General features: G+C 41.6%; 1 protein-coding gene across 3 annotated transcripts in view; it reads left to right on the top strand.

Moving 5' to 3' along the window:
• MBNL3 (muscleblind like splicing regulator 3) overlaps positions 1-1227 on the top strand; it is a 112697-nt gene extending 111470 nt beyond the window's left edge. For 2 of the 3 annotated variants that reach the window (XM_065411191.1, XM_065411194.1), the window contains one exon: positions 1057-1227. The gene's annotated coding sequence lies outside the window, so the exon portion shown is untranslated. The remainder of the gene's footprint in view (positions 1-1056) is intronic. The other variant, XM_065411193.1, reaches the window with a different exon arrangement.
• The last annotated feature ends 14096 nt before the right edge of the window (positions 1228-15323 follow it).

Below are 15323 nucleotides of genomic sequence, written 5' to 3'. Positions count from 1 at the left end.
CGTGCTTGTCCTTGCAGTCCCCCCGTCCCATCCCGTCCCCCCCCCCCCCCCAGCTGGGGAAAGCAAATGAGCTTTGCAGTCTGCCCTGGCGGTCGGTGAACAAGGATTGTTTCCTCAGGTGTGTCCCCAGAATAAAGGACTGCCCCATGAACTCTCCTTTCGGTTTCTGGGATGTAACCCGGGGCATAGGCAGACAGGCGCCGAGCCAGCAAAGCTCTTAAGCACGTGCATAAATGTAAGCACTTGAAGTGAGGCACATGCTTGACTGCTTTGCTGGGTCAGGGTCTAAATCAGCATTTTCCAAGCTGCAAAATGATTCTCCAGAGCTGGGCCCTGCATGGGGTGTCATCGCCATGGAAGGAGGGTAAACAACATAGCAGTGGATTTGAAGGTAGCTCAGTTCTCCAGACACCTGAAGTACCCCCAGAGGCTTCCCCAGCCAGAGGCAAAGACATTGTCAAAGCTGGCTAACCCAGCTGCAACATTAGCTGTTGTGCCCCCGACTTTAAGGGTGGGAATTCCAGAAGCACATAAAGGAGATCAGGTATGGTCTGAGTGCAGGGCTCCTGGGTTCTGCTCTTGTCTCTGACCCTGACTCCTTCTATGTCACTTGTAGCCTGATTTCCAGAGGTGCTGAGCCTCTCCCGTTCCCATTAAAGCCGATGGGAAGTACAGTTGCCCAGCACTTCTACAAGCCAGGCTGTTATGCTCTCTGCTCCCACTTCCTCGTCTCTGAAATCAGACTAATACTCCCCCGCCTTCCCATTTCACAGGGGTATTCTGTAGATTAGTGTCAGCCTTTGCGATGCACTCTTAGGATGGAAAGCTCTAAGTACAGATTAAGGAGGCTACCAAGTGTGTTGTTAGCAATTTCACCCTAAATCAGAAAATTAAGTGAGTAAAACATTGCATCTCTCCAGCACGCAGACAGAAAGTCCTTGTGTGCTGCAGTAAGGGTGTCTACAGATCCCGTTAGAAAATGTAAAAACAAGATGAGCATGATTTTTGATTTCCCATTTCTCACTGTTTATTCTTCCCCCTTCCCTCCCCCTCCAGCAGACTATGTTGAAATTCTGAAGAGTAAAATTACGGAGTTCCAGGACTTCTCGGTGGGAAGCTGCACATGGCCTTTCTGTATATATTCCCTCCTCCCTCATTTCTTCCTCGACCACCTCTACAGTAAGTCTGTTGCAGCCTACATGTTAACCAAAAACTGATCAATGGGAATGTCAAAAAAAAAAAAAAAAAAAAAAAAGCACTATAGAAACAATTAACAAACAGCGCTCTGTTATATGAGATATACAAGTAGACAATTATAATAGACTTTTATAACACATTACTTTAACACACTTAATCATTTTATGACTACCATCATAAGTGCATCTGCACAGTGGACTGTTGGTTTACTGTATACTATCGATGGATAAATGTTTGTCTTGTTTTTAAAGTGTTATCTTACTGTTTTGTTTACATCATAGTCTATGGATTTGTTTTAAAGTGTACATCATTATCAAGTATACTCAATACCATTTTTTTCATTATTGTTATGTCTTAAATTTTCATATACTGTAGTTTTCTGGGTTGGGGGGGAGATATTTTTGTTTTGGGGGTTTTTTTTGTTTTGTTTTTTTTTACTAAAAATGTTACAGTGGGAAACAGGAATTATGTGCTTGAAAAACACGACACAAGAATGTTCTGTCCTTTTCTATAGTGTGGTTGTTTTCATCAGCTTACATTGCTTGTTTTAAATGGCTCCTTTTAAGATCTGGAATTTGCCTTCAAGGAGAGTCTCAGATTTATGTGTTATGAAGGGATAGCTGGCCTGTTAGCCCAGTTCACGGGTTTTACAAAGTGAGTTGAGTCTGGCTTCCTGAAAAGAGAAACGTTGCTACGTAATAAACAAAAAACATACTCAGTAAAAAGTTAGATATCAGCTGAAGGGGGAGATTGATTCAGAAAGCATCAGAAAACAAGGAATGACTCCAGTTTTGCTGTCCATTGCAGTGCCATTCTTAGCTCCAAATGGCACACCGTTTTTCTTGCTATTTAAGTGGTGCCATTAAAAAAAACCTCCCACAAAACAGATGAGTAAGTGATGAGACAGATTCAGAGGGGTAAAGGATACCCCCCCACCCACCCCCCGAGGAAACGTAGCTGTAGTCCCCTTGAAACCCAGAGACGTAGACCTGGAATGGGTAATTTTGATTTAAAATTATGAAAATACCCCCACACACACACTCTGCCTAGGGAAGATGGTGCCACCCAGTTGCCCTTGTCTCCACTAAGTACGCAGCAGAATTCATTGGGAAATTTGGTGGGGGCATTCCCTGACATTTCATCAGCCTACCCCCATAATGTACTTCACCTTTAAGTCAGAGACATTCCCCAAGAGCAAAAACAAAGGCCTGGTCTACACTACGACTTTAATTCGGATTTAGCTGCTTTAATTCGAATTAACGCTTGACCCGTCCACACAACGAAGCCATTTAATTCGAATTAAAGAGCCCTTTAATTCGATTTCTGTACTCCTCCTCGACGAGAGGAGTAGTGTCAAAATCGGTATTGTTAATCCGAATTAAGGTTAGTGTGGCCGCAATTCGATGTTATTGGCAATTAGATGTTATTGGCTACCCACAATGCAACGCTCTGGAAATCGATGCTACTACGGTAGCTTGGACGCACACCACCGAATTAATGGTGCCTAGTGTGGCCGAATACATTCGAATTTATAAAATCGGTTTCCTAAATTCGAATTATATAAATTCGGATTAATCCCGTAGTGTAGACATACCCAAATAAACAAAGAACAAGCAACAAAGACAACGGCCCTTGAGTTTACCAGGCCTAGATGGTTTTCAGAGATTTAACTCCTTGGATCAGTGGATGCATTTTGGCTTCTTTTGTTTGATCAGGAGCGATGAGTAAACTGAAGGATGACCAACCCCCCCACGCCCTGCCCAGCACACAGTGCCATTCTATCAAGCTGCTGACTACAGTCACCAGAAAACAAATCTTGGCTTGGCTAAAGCAGGGATACCGCTGCCACGTTCGTCCCCAGCATAAGTCCACTGACATCAGTGGAGTTATGCCAGAGATGTATTTGGCCTATAAGTCTCTGAATAACTGAAGGGTGTCAACAGCAAGTAATTGTTCAAGGATATGCAAGGGGGCATTAGGAGACTTTGGACAAAATATCAGGAAAAAACACCGGAAAGCGAGATCAGTTAGCACGTGGAATAGCCTCCCAAGTGACGTAGTTTGGCACTGTGAACCGAGATCAATGTGGGTTGAGGACGTGTCCCCTATAAACAGTCCTGCACTGGCAGAGGGGGTGCTCCAAACACCCTGGCTGGCCTTTCCCATCTGTGAGTGGCTAGTTTTTCCTGTATTGGCTGGAGAGCTGCTGCTGAAGCAGCACTAGAATATCCCTAGCCCTCTGCTGTAAAAGGCACGAACCCAGTTCCCGAGAGGCTAACCCTGTATGTCCAAAGGCCGAGCTGCTTATAAACACAATGGAGTCTGGTGATTGCTGAGGAAAGCAGAGGGGCAGTGATATTACGGCTGTAACAACCGCACGTTCAAGATAAAATTAATAGGTTCACTTTTTAACTTCTAACATTAGAGGCCAGAGCCTTCCCCTCCCCTGCCCCTCCCGAGGGAAGGTGCGATGCCCTCCATTTTGTGCCAGGAAAATGTGGGCAGTCTGGGCCGCTTGTTCTGTGGTGGTTTAAGGGCCTGGGCCTCTGATGTGCGGAGCGCCTTCTGGAAGGGCACCGAGCACTCGGAGCCTAGTGAGGTCAATGGAGTTGAAAGCCCTCGGCATCTCTGAGGATCGGGCCCTTACAACCCCAAGTACGAGTGCCACCCTGAACTCCCATTGGCTGAGTGATCGTCTTGTCTGATTTCTGACACACGCATTTTTATTTCCTTTTTGATTCCTCACATTGTGTAGTAAATGTCCTTGTCCCGTCACCTGGCCCCTTCACCTGAGCACTTACAGATGTTTGCTAACATTACCAATAACAGGTGCAAGTTATGGGTGCCTGCTAGACACAACTGGAGCGTCACTTTATGATCCTTCAGAAACAAGAACCCATGTAGAGTCCATAGTCAGTTCACATAGGGCCTGAACCAAGGGGAATCTTCCTGTTGACTTCAGTGGGCTTTGGATCAGGCCCTAAGGTACAAAATATGGTAATCTATTAGCCAGCCTCACGTATTAACCCTTGCTTGTGTCCTTACACATTCCCCAGCTGTCAGCATTCAAAACATACACTGTTGCCTGAAACTAGCAACTCTTAATATATATTGGCTATGGAATACCTGTTCTTTTAACCACTGAGTTTCTGTTTCCCAAAATCATAACATTGTTAGTGGAAAAAGTGGATTTGAGTACTTCCTGTTGAAATTATTTGTGTATCAAAATGGGTTTTGCACAACCTGTGCCAGTGCCTCAACAAAGAACAGACCTGATCTTCGTAAGCCAGAAAGGATGTGTTCAAGCTTGTATGGCTTTATGAGTTAAAGGAGGTTGGAACGTTTTCAGTGCTAAATGGATTTTTGTATATCTTGACACTTTGATGTAACCTCCTATTTTATTTAACTACTTAAACATCTGGCATAGATGTGCATAGAATGTAAACCTAGAATACAGCTGTTTTCATGTCACATTTAAAGCACTGAAAAAAAATTAAGGATTATTTTTTAGTAAAGAGGTCCAATGAGGGATGTTCAGGGTAGATATATTAGGTGCCACAACAGTTTTTCTATTGCTGGCAGATTTAGAGTTCACTTTTAAGTGAGTTTAAGGAAAGAAAAGCTTGAAGCACTAAAACTTCACCAAATTCAAAACAATCTCGGCAAAAATGCCATTTTGAGGTAGCACTATTTAAACGAGTTGTGCAATGATTTGCTCTAATTTTCTTTGTTCAAAAAAGAAAACCAGTCGCCAGACTATAAATTTCCTAAATAGATGCATTCTATTACAAAGTCACCGCACTAGTTCGTGACTCTAAAGAAATGTCATAAAAGCATGGATTTCATCCTTTATTTGACAAGAGATGTATGTACGTTTGTTTAAATCAATATAATTTTAGTGACATTTTTATAAGCTTCCCACTTTCCATGAACCTATATTTTTTATTTATCCAAAGTTATTTCTCTTTGTCCATTTCTCTCAGCCTTATGCAAACAATATGCAAGAAATGCTGAAACTTGGATAAAACGGGTCATGCAGAGGGAAAATGAAAGCTGAGAATGATCATTTTCATAAAAAGGTTGTTAGTAGTTTCAATAAAAAAAATACTGCTACTAAACTGTAACATAAGCAGACAATAAGAGGGATTTAAAATAGATTCATAAAACTATTAAAATTATTTTTGTTAACTTCAGTGTTTTTAGTGATTGGAATCTGATTTTGCAATCAACCGTGTTTTTTATTTTTAAATTTCTAGTGGATGATTTTTGTCTTTGTATTTTTGCATCACCATGTTAGAGAAATCGTTACCTCTCTGGCCACATCCGCTTCGTTCCATTCCTGAGCACTCTGAAGCACTTTTCTCTCTGCCATAAGTGTCGTCTCGTACTGCACTCAGAGTGGTCTCAAATGGACGGTGCTGGCTGGCTGCACTCTGCAAAACAAAACCTTTGCGCTCCCTGGGTGGCTTATGGAACAGTCTCCGTTCCTACGAGGTGTTCTCTCAACATACAGTCAGCTACAAAACACAGGTTAGAGTCCAATGAAAATGACTTTGTTATACTCTAGCTGCACAAACAATAAACACAACGACGTATATGAATATGTGACTGTTGTAGATACATCTGGCCAGATAATGAGATGCATGTATCTGATCAAATGTATTCATAAACTCACATATTCCTTCATAATGCAGTAGTATAGGCTATAGAACATGCTAGTACACAGAATGATTGAGAAACTGGAGTCCTCATTTTTTATCCCTTGTACATTTCACATACATGAAAATTGAAAAAGGTGAAATTTATGAGGAAAATCTAATTTCCCATTCCTGTTGAATGGATTTAGTGTGATATTGACCTGATTTTACCATGTGCCTGTTGAAGGCCTTAGAATATATACTGTATGTTAATGACTGTAATAACTTTAAAAAAATTAGTTGATAGCCTAATCAAAATGTAAATATAGCTACAACACATAGTTACTAGGCATCAACACATTAATTCATGTCACATATTTTCATTTATTTCCTGTTAGTTTTTAAGGTTTTCATTATTGCTTTTTGATATCTTTAGTAACGAATGAATTTAATTTTGAAGGAGAATTAGAGAAAGTTTAAGATTTTTAATACATGTATTCAACCCATTTAGTTATATTCTAAACCAATACTGAAGCATGATAAGGTATAGAATATAGTCCATAACTAGTTTGTATAGTTTACAGTTTAAGAACAAAATTAACTTTGTATGTAACTCCTACAATGATAGATTCATTGTTAACTAATTATATTAAGTTGTTGTTGCTATGGCAACAAAACTACAACATGGCTACCTTTGTATACATTATTTGTGAAATTTTCACATGTAAATTAAAAGTGATGTGTAACAGTATGAGCTTGTTAAAGGTACAGTTCGATACTGTCAGATAAAGATATGATTGAATATTTTTAAAATCCCAAAGTCCCATGTGAAAGCTGAATTTGTGTCTTTAGGTCACATTTTCAGTCAAGAAGTTTACAACACATGGATTTAGAGTCAGGTTTTATAGCTTGTAGAAATTGTTGTGTGGCTAGGGTTATTCCACAGTATTTTAGGTTTTAAAACGTAACACCCAGCATTTACAATACATTAACTGGTCTTTATTTCATTTCATGTTGATCATCATTGTGTGAATTCATAAGTAACCAGTTTAAGTACTGTAGTCTGACTGCAATTATTATTTTTCCTGAAATTGAATACTCACACGATTATGTTAAAATCAGGGCTAAATAATTAAACATATGAATATTTTAATACTAATTTATATTAGCAAAACCTGTACATAAGAAAAATATTGTGGAATGACCCCGTAACAGTGTTGAAGATACAAATATGCTGCAGTTAAACTGATTCAGTTAGTGTACGAATGTGTGAGACACACCTTTTTTGCACTTATGTACATAGTCCACGAAAGAAATCCTTGGAACTTATTTTGAATATAAAAAGTCTGTAATAATACAGGAAAAGTTTGTAAAAGAGATAGGTATTACTAAGGCTTTGAAAAGGAGGAGTTTTTTGCTATAAAACTTATCTGAAAGCATGATGTTGCTTTGCTGTTGTAAAAGCTTTGTAGTTTGCCATAGCTTACTATACAGCAGACTGATAACAGGTCAGCTTCAACCTGCAGCACCGAAAATGGGAAACAGTACTTAATTAATTAGTAAGGTCATTAGCAAAGATTTTAATTGCTTTTATAGCAGCCTACATTTTAAAACACATTCTAGATCATGGTTTTTATAAGAAGTTGTGCTCACTATGAATCATGTTAGGACCTGAATGTCACATGCGTTTCTGCTAGCCCCTAATCTTCTTTCTAGCCAATACAGTTTTTATCTATGATAGATTCGTATCATTCCAACAAGTGTTGTAAATGTCAATGGGAAACTGAACTATAGCCATTCATCGGGGATTTTATCCGCACGGAATGTGGAAGCTGGGAGAGACATTTCAAGAGCTTACCAAGTTTTAAGGGAGCAATAAAGTTGGGGATTGGTCCTGCTTTGAGCAGGGGGTTGAACTAGATGACCTCCTGAGGTCCCTTCCAACCCTGATATTCTATGATTCTAAGCAAGTGGTGGAACTTGGGTTGTTTACGATTGTCTTGGGATACTTGTCTGCTGCTGCTAAACTGCCTTGGCGTTTTGTTAGAGCGAGAGCCGTTGATCCATGGCGGTGTTCTGTCACGCCGACTGGATTTCTTGGTGGTGGAGGTTCCATTGTGGCCTGGTGGGCTGGGAGGTTGGAATGCGAATGCTGATCACCGCAGTGGTGTTAGCCTGTTGCATGGGTTAAAGTAGAGGAGGGAGCAGGGAACTCAGCTTCCCCTCTGCCCCTTCCTCAGCGCCCTCTCCTCCTTGAGTGAGCAGATTCCCCATCCCCGGACAGGCTCCACCCCCCTCCAGGGACGGGGAGAGAATGGGACACGCCCTACCTGCATCTTCTCGCTTTCCCTTCTGCAAGGAAAGGTGGATAAATAACACCCAGATCTGACGTTTAAAAAAATCTCTCTTGTAGTCTCTTCAAATGGCCTCAAATTCTGTCAGCTGCATCCAGCCGTTCTGGGGAGGAATCCACCCAAGCCCACCATGCACTTTGCTTTTGCATTAGTGCACTTTCTCCATGCTGGTGGAGTGTAAATGATGGACTGTCTAGAAGCGGGGGAAGGGAATCCCAGGGATGTGCCCGGCTCTGTGCACGGCAGGTGCACCCATCATTTCGCTTGCCTCGCTCCAGGCCTGCTGGGGGAAATGAGCTCGTCTTCTCCCCCTGCTCGTCCTCTGGCTGAATCCTGTCACCAGCAAATGGGACAGTGACGTGACCATCAAAACCAGTGTCGACAGCCCCTAGAGCTGGTGAGCTCCCTCGCCTCTTGCGATCTGCTTTAGCCACTGCTTGCAGAACAGCATCACAGCTAGTTGGCAACTCAGCACGTAAAACCCCAGTGTTCATGCAGCGCTGCCGAGGATAAAAGGCTGCGGATGGGCGGAAGGCTGGGTTGGGAGGTGTTTTTACTTTCACCAGTAAGGGACAGAAATCTGATTGGCTAGCAGATATTTCTAATAGGGCCCACTCCTGCATCTCCTGTGCTCCAGACTTCCCATTGATTTCCCGGGGAGCGTAGGCTGGGCAAGGATTGTAGAACAGTGCTCTCAGCGTAACATATAATAACTCGCCCCTGTTAGGAACTCCCATCAGAGCCGTAAACCGCTCTGCATCTAGAAGTGTATTTGTATGCCTGGCTGCTTGCCCTTCCGTGCCTTATTGCAGCGGCATCATTTGCTAAAATAAAATGTTAAAATACTAATGATGGGGGGGGGGGGGGAGATTCATGGTTTAAAATATTGTTTCCCCATAGTAGATGGCTGGGACCCAAAGGCAGGGGAAAGCCTGGGATTCTTTTCCTGATTTTTAATTAGACCTGCATTGTACAATCACCAAAAGTCAACTCAAACCAATAGCATCGTGGAACAGAAAATCCTGGCGGGTCTGTGAAAAGGCTGGCTTAGACCTTCACATTGGGTTAAATGTCCCAGATCAGCATTGTGTAGTAGAAGTGGCAGGTATTTCTGATATTTCCCCCCCCCCCCCAGCCATCAATTTTAGCACCTGAGCCTTCATTCCTTACTGGGAGTTCGAAGAACTGGGTTTTATATCTAACTAAGGAATGTAGGACTGCTGCAGTTGGATGTTCACAGGGCCAGCTTCTGCCATCAGTTAGGCCCCAGTTTGGCAAGGTACTTAAGGGTGTGCCTAATTTTTGAAGTAGGTGAGTTGTCCCGGTATCCTGGTGAATCAGGGCCTTAGACCCAGGCAATCCCATTGACCTCAGTAGGGTAACATGAGTGTAACTAAAGGTCGAATTCATCCTGTCGTCTTTCAAAGTGAAATAAATGAGGGGAAACGTTTTGGAGCTGTTGGCTCTTTCATGGGCCCCATCAAAATCTAGGTTTGACTACTGTAATGAGTTAGTTGGCACCAGTGCATTATTGTGTAACAATGCATGCCTGCAGGCCAGTGAGCGCTCTCCTTTGTTGTAAGTCATTTTTATAATTAAGCGTGTTCTCCTTTGCAGGATAATTAAACAAAAATACTTTGCACTATGTGAAATGAATCACAGCCAGTAAAACTTTTTTTCACTAGGGTAAGAGAAGACCCTTTAATCACAACACCACAGCTAAAATCTTTGCTAGTGACCTTTACAGTCATATTCTCTATCATCAAAATAAAAACTGCACATGCCTCTCGAATGAGATATTTAAACATGCAAAAATAACACAACTACTAAATAAAACTAAGTTTTTATCCAAACACACAACAGAGAGAATTACCTGACACAGAATTACAAGGTTCCAGTTCTTTATTACTGTACACAAATGCTATTTGATAGTGGTGGAAGCCAAATGATTTTGTTGCCATGGCTTTTGTATCCTAGCAGATGAGGGGATGACGTGACCATTCTTAGATAGGCTTGTGGGATTTTTTTTTCAAATTAGATTTTATTATTATTTTAAATCATTAAAATACCCATCCATTGTTATGTCATTTGACACTAGATCACCCGTTAAAAAATAATAATAGAGAATTGTATTTTAGGCAATCACTAAAATCAGGAAGAGAATGTTCTCCTAAATTTTCAATTTTTAACTTACATAAATAGAACATTAATATTATTGTCCTGTATAAAGTAGATACGGAAGTACATTCTTCTTTTCGTAGATACTTCTGGTAAAACTTAAAGAAAGGGAATCATTAGACAGATGTCAATTTAATTTAATGAAATAGTTTTAGATTAAAAAAAAATACTGCTAGCCCTGTGGAATTGTAACAAATTAAAATATCATCAGCAAATCCCAACAGATAAAGGCTATTGTGATATTTCAGTTCCAGAACATAATATAGTTCATTCCCTCAACTGCTATCAACAAGGTGTACGCTTTGAATTTATTTTTCTTTTTGCCACATTATATTGCTGTAGTGCTTGTATGTGCTTTAGTAATGTGCATAATGCTACTCATTTTAGTATGTTACTTCTATATTGTTATTGTTTATTTTTTGATCTTTTAATAAAGTGTATAAAATTCTTGGTTATGTTTTTTATGGACCCATATCTACACGTTAATAGGAGTTCACTTTAAAGACTTTTCAAGTTCCAGTTTTAGTCCCAGTCTTTAAAGGTTCTGATGTAAAAATTACAACTAATGAAATTTGATTCAATGTTATACCTGATGCGTAGAACAACAGAATAAATTTCTTTCCAGAAAATACCTTCAGTATTTTGAATTATGTAGCTAGTGCATCCGTTTTATTGGATGCATTAGGCTTATCATATTGAAGTTACTAACACAAGAAAGAAATTTGTATTTTAGAAAAATAAAAGTAAACTTTGCAGACACTGCCTACTGGTTTCTCTTGTGCCTTAGACCTTCTGAGACACATGACGTGTTATGTTTTGTATTTTTTCTTAATTTCTTGCTGACCCTATTTTTGATGTAATTGGGGAGGAGATCGATACTATGCATTTGAAGATAACCATGAAGAATAAATTGAATGTGATTCAAATGTCTGCACCTTTTGTAGCACAAAAATGTGTGTATTAATTTTTCCCTTAACATGCATGCTAGATATCAAATGAATGGCACAGTGTAGCAGTAATTAACCACCATTTTCCAAGAGCTAAACCCCACGATCCAAAATTCCCATTGAAGTAGCCCATGATCTTGTATGGTTCAGGAATGACAACACTGAATACTGAATTCCTCTCGCTATCCACCAAGCTGGTGAAGCATGTGCTGTGACACAGCATCCTCATGTAGAGGAATTACGGCTGGAGTCTTGGCCAGCCTTGTACGTTAGCTCATAACTCATTGCTGACACCCATAGTTGCTATTGGTAATTTTTGTAATGTAGACAAGGTTTATGAGTGAGTGAGTTGGTAAGTGTCCACACCCATTTAGTCCTCGGCAGAGGCTCGAATTCCAACAAAAAATGCCCGACAGTGCTAACAATTGTGGTGGCTTTTGTGACCTGAACATCTGTCAACAACTGGCTTGAGCCCACCACTCACTTCATACAGGCTCCTTGAACCACCTCAGATGATGATAACTTTGACGCACGAGAGATGCTGAGCCAGATTTGGTTCAAGGAGCCAATTTAACTCTAGCTCAAACCAGGTTGCTGCCACATGTGTTAGCTTCCTAGAAAAGACTGGGGCCCATGCTGCCAGGACAGGAGTTACCTGCATAGCCTGGGATTGACAGACGCAACTTTTGGACACGGAACACAGGGTTGTTAGAGTTTTCCCGTAAATTGGTCTGGAAGGACGGATTTTTCAGCCCTTTTCTTTTGGATGTGGTGTTTCCTACAGACCTGTATTGAGAACTCTGTGTTCTGGACTGGTAGCAACAGCGTCACAGAAGAGCATTACATGTTAATTTCCAATCCCCACCACCACATACACACATAACATAGTTCCAGCACAAGACACCAAACCCGAGGGCTCTTCCTTGGTTTTAGGAATGGTGACGGCTTGTATCTCTGTGCTGAGCAGCTCTGTAGGAAAGTTCTCAGCTGGAGCAGAATGTGGGAAGGAACTTCGCTCTTCAAGAAGCATGAAAAGTGTGAAGGTGCAAATAGTTTCCACCTCTCTAATATCTAAATGGCACTTTCCCTATTGCCTGCACTGCTGAAAGGGTCAACATCAGTGGTGCCAGGCTGACCATGATAATCGGGACAAGCCCAGCCTCCAATGAGACATCTGACAAGGACAGATCCTTTGAATATTAATCTTACCTACATTATTTTAAATACTACATGCGTGAATCTGGGCAAATCAACCCAGAAGCTCAATAACCCTGAGCTGAATGCAGCCAGCTCTTTATTTTCACAATTAGCTGCTGCTGGCTTTTGTAAAAGAGCAATTTTGGAATCCCAAACCCACAAACAACATGTTTCAGTTATAAAATGAATTGGAAACAACTGAGAGGGATTAAAGCCAGAGAAGAGAAGAACCAGAACGGGCCTTGACCCTGCTGTTCCAAATAACAGACAAGAAGCAAATTCAGTACCAGTTCAAATACCATAACAGGGACCATATCTGCAGCAACAGCAGGGTTAGAGTTGGCATTCTGACACTCCGACACTGAGATGAGGCTGCTGTGGCTTTATATAAATAGCCTTTTTCTATAGTCCCTTCAGTTGAACACATACCTAAGGTTTCCTGTGTTGTATTGGGGCCAGATCCTCAGTACTACAGTTCCATGGATATCAAAAGCATTTTGCCTTTTCACACCATCTGGCCTCAACGTGTTTCATGTGTCCCAGAATACTCGAGTTAATGCACTTGGATTTGGTATGAATGTAAATAGCTACCAGCTTCTCTTGATATGTCTGAACTGCATGGGTATCTGCCCAGCACACTCCAAAACGGATCCAGTCCTGCCCCAGCTGCTGAGATGGGATGGATTTGGGGATGCAGCCTCTTCTACAGTTACGAACAGAACATAAGACTATAAGAACGGCCCTACTGGGTCAGCCCAATGGTCCATCTAGCCCAGTATCCTGCCTTCTAACAGTAAATATGGAGATATCCTATCTCATAGAACTGGAAGGGACCTTGAAAGGTCATCGAGTCCAGTCCCCTGCCTTCACAGCAGGACCAAGTACCATCCCTTATTTTTTGCCCCAGATCCCTAAATGGCCCCCTCAAGGATTGAACTCACAACCCTGGGTTTAGCTGGCCAATGCTCAAATAGAAATAGAGTTTATGCTCCTTTCTATTCGGTGGGATTTGACTTCCAATTTTTAAAGGATGCATTTTTGCCTCTAACTACCTCTTTTACTCTGTTGTTTACCCATGATGGCATTTTTTGGTCCTCTTACTGGGGTTTTTTTTTGGGGGGGGGGAAGGGGTGTACATTTAGTTTGAGGCTCTATTATGGTGTTTTTAAAAAGTTTCCATGCAGCTTGGAGGCATTTCACTCTTGTGACTGTTCCTCTTAATTTCCATTTAACTCTGGCTTCCTCATTTTTGTGTAATTCCCCTTTTTGAAGTTAAATGTTACTGTGATGGGCTTCTGGGGTATTTTTCCCCCTACAAGGATCTTGCATTTAATTATGTTATGGGCATTATTACCAAGTGGTCCAGCTATAGTCATCTCTTGGACCAGATCCTGTGCACCTCTTAGGACTAAATCAAGAATTGCCTCTCCCCTTGTGGGTTCCAGGACTAGCTGCTCCAAGAAGCTGTCATTAATGGTGTCTAGAAACTTTATCTCTACATCCCGTCCTGAGGTGACATGTTCCCAGTCAACATGGGGATAATTGAAATCCCCCGTTATTACTGGGTTTTCTGTTTTTGTAGTCTCTGTAATCTCCCTGAGCATATCACTGTAACCATCCTGGTCAGGTGGTCGGTACTATATTCCTATTGCTATTCTCTTATTATTCAAGCATGGGATTTCTACTCATAGAGATACTATGGGACTGTTTGATTCATTTAAGATTTTAACTCTATGTGACTCTCTGCTTTCTTTCACATGTAGTGCCGCTCCCCCACCGGCACGACCTATGCTGTCATTCCTGTATATTTTGTACCCTGGTATAACTGTGTCCTGTTGATTATCATCATTCCGCCAAGCTTCTGCCTCTTATATCCGTATCCTCCTTGACTACCAGGCGCTCAAGTTCAAGTTAGTATTTAGACTTCTTACATTTGTATACAAGCACTTATAACATTTGTCAATATTTCGTAGTCTGCCTTCTAATTGAACGGGACTCTTTCTCATTTGACTGTTTCTCTTCAGTTCCTACCTGTCCTTTATCGACTTCTTTCCTCCCCTTTTTACTAGGCTATAGAGTATCCCCATTACTAGATCCTCCCCTCTGGGATGTCTCTGTCAGAACCGTGTGCTCCTCACACCTATCAGCTTTCCCCCAGACCTTCGTTTAAAAATCCCTCTCCAGCCTTTGTAATTTTACAAGCCAGCAATCTGGTTCTGTTTTGGTTTAGGTGGAGCCCATCCTTTCTCTATAGGCTCCTTTTTTCTCAAAAGGTTCCCTAGTTCCTAATAAACCTAAATCTCTCCTCTGAAAACCAGTGAGTCTCACCCAGTCATGGAGACCCTGCAGTTCTGCCTGTCCATGGAACTGGAAGCATTTCAGAGCCTGCTCCCCCGGAGGTCCTGTTCTGAAGCCCTGGGAAGGAATACAGTTGGGAACTTCCCTTGCCATTTATTGTAGGGTCGGATAGGCATGCCTTGTGCACACACAACTCTCCCTTTGCAGTCGGGGGTTGGGGGGATATTCGAGGATCAGCATCATAAGATGGAGATTTTTCTCTCTGAAAGGCGACTGTTTTTTCCAGTGGCTGGGAGTCCTATGGTGCTAGGGGCTGCACGTGGTAAGAGAGAATCCCTGCCCTGCAGCTCTTACAGGCTAATAAGTCAGACAAAGGGTGGGAGAAAGGAAAGGTTATCATCCCCAGTTTATATACGGGGAACCGAGGCAAAGTGAGCTGCCCCATGAAGTCCAGGGAAGAGCTGGGAAGTGAGCACAGATTTCTTTAGTCCCAGTCTAACCACAGTGTGAGCTTT

The sequence above is a fragment of the Emys orbicularis genome, chromosome 9 (genome assembly GCF_028017835.1).
Source record: "Emys orbicularis isolate rEmyOrb1 chromosome 9, rEmyOrb1.hap1, whole genome shotgun sequence".
In the NCBI taxonomy this organism is placed as follows: domain Eukaryota; kingdom Metazoa; phylum Chordata; order Testudines; family Emydidae; genus Emys; species Emys orbicularis.
Note: the sequence above shows the minus strand (reverse complement) of the source record. Positions and strands in the feature narration are given on the sequence as shown.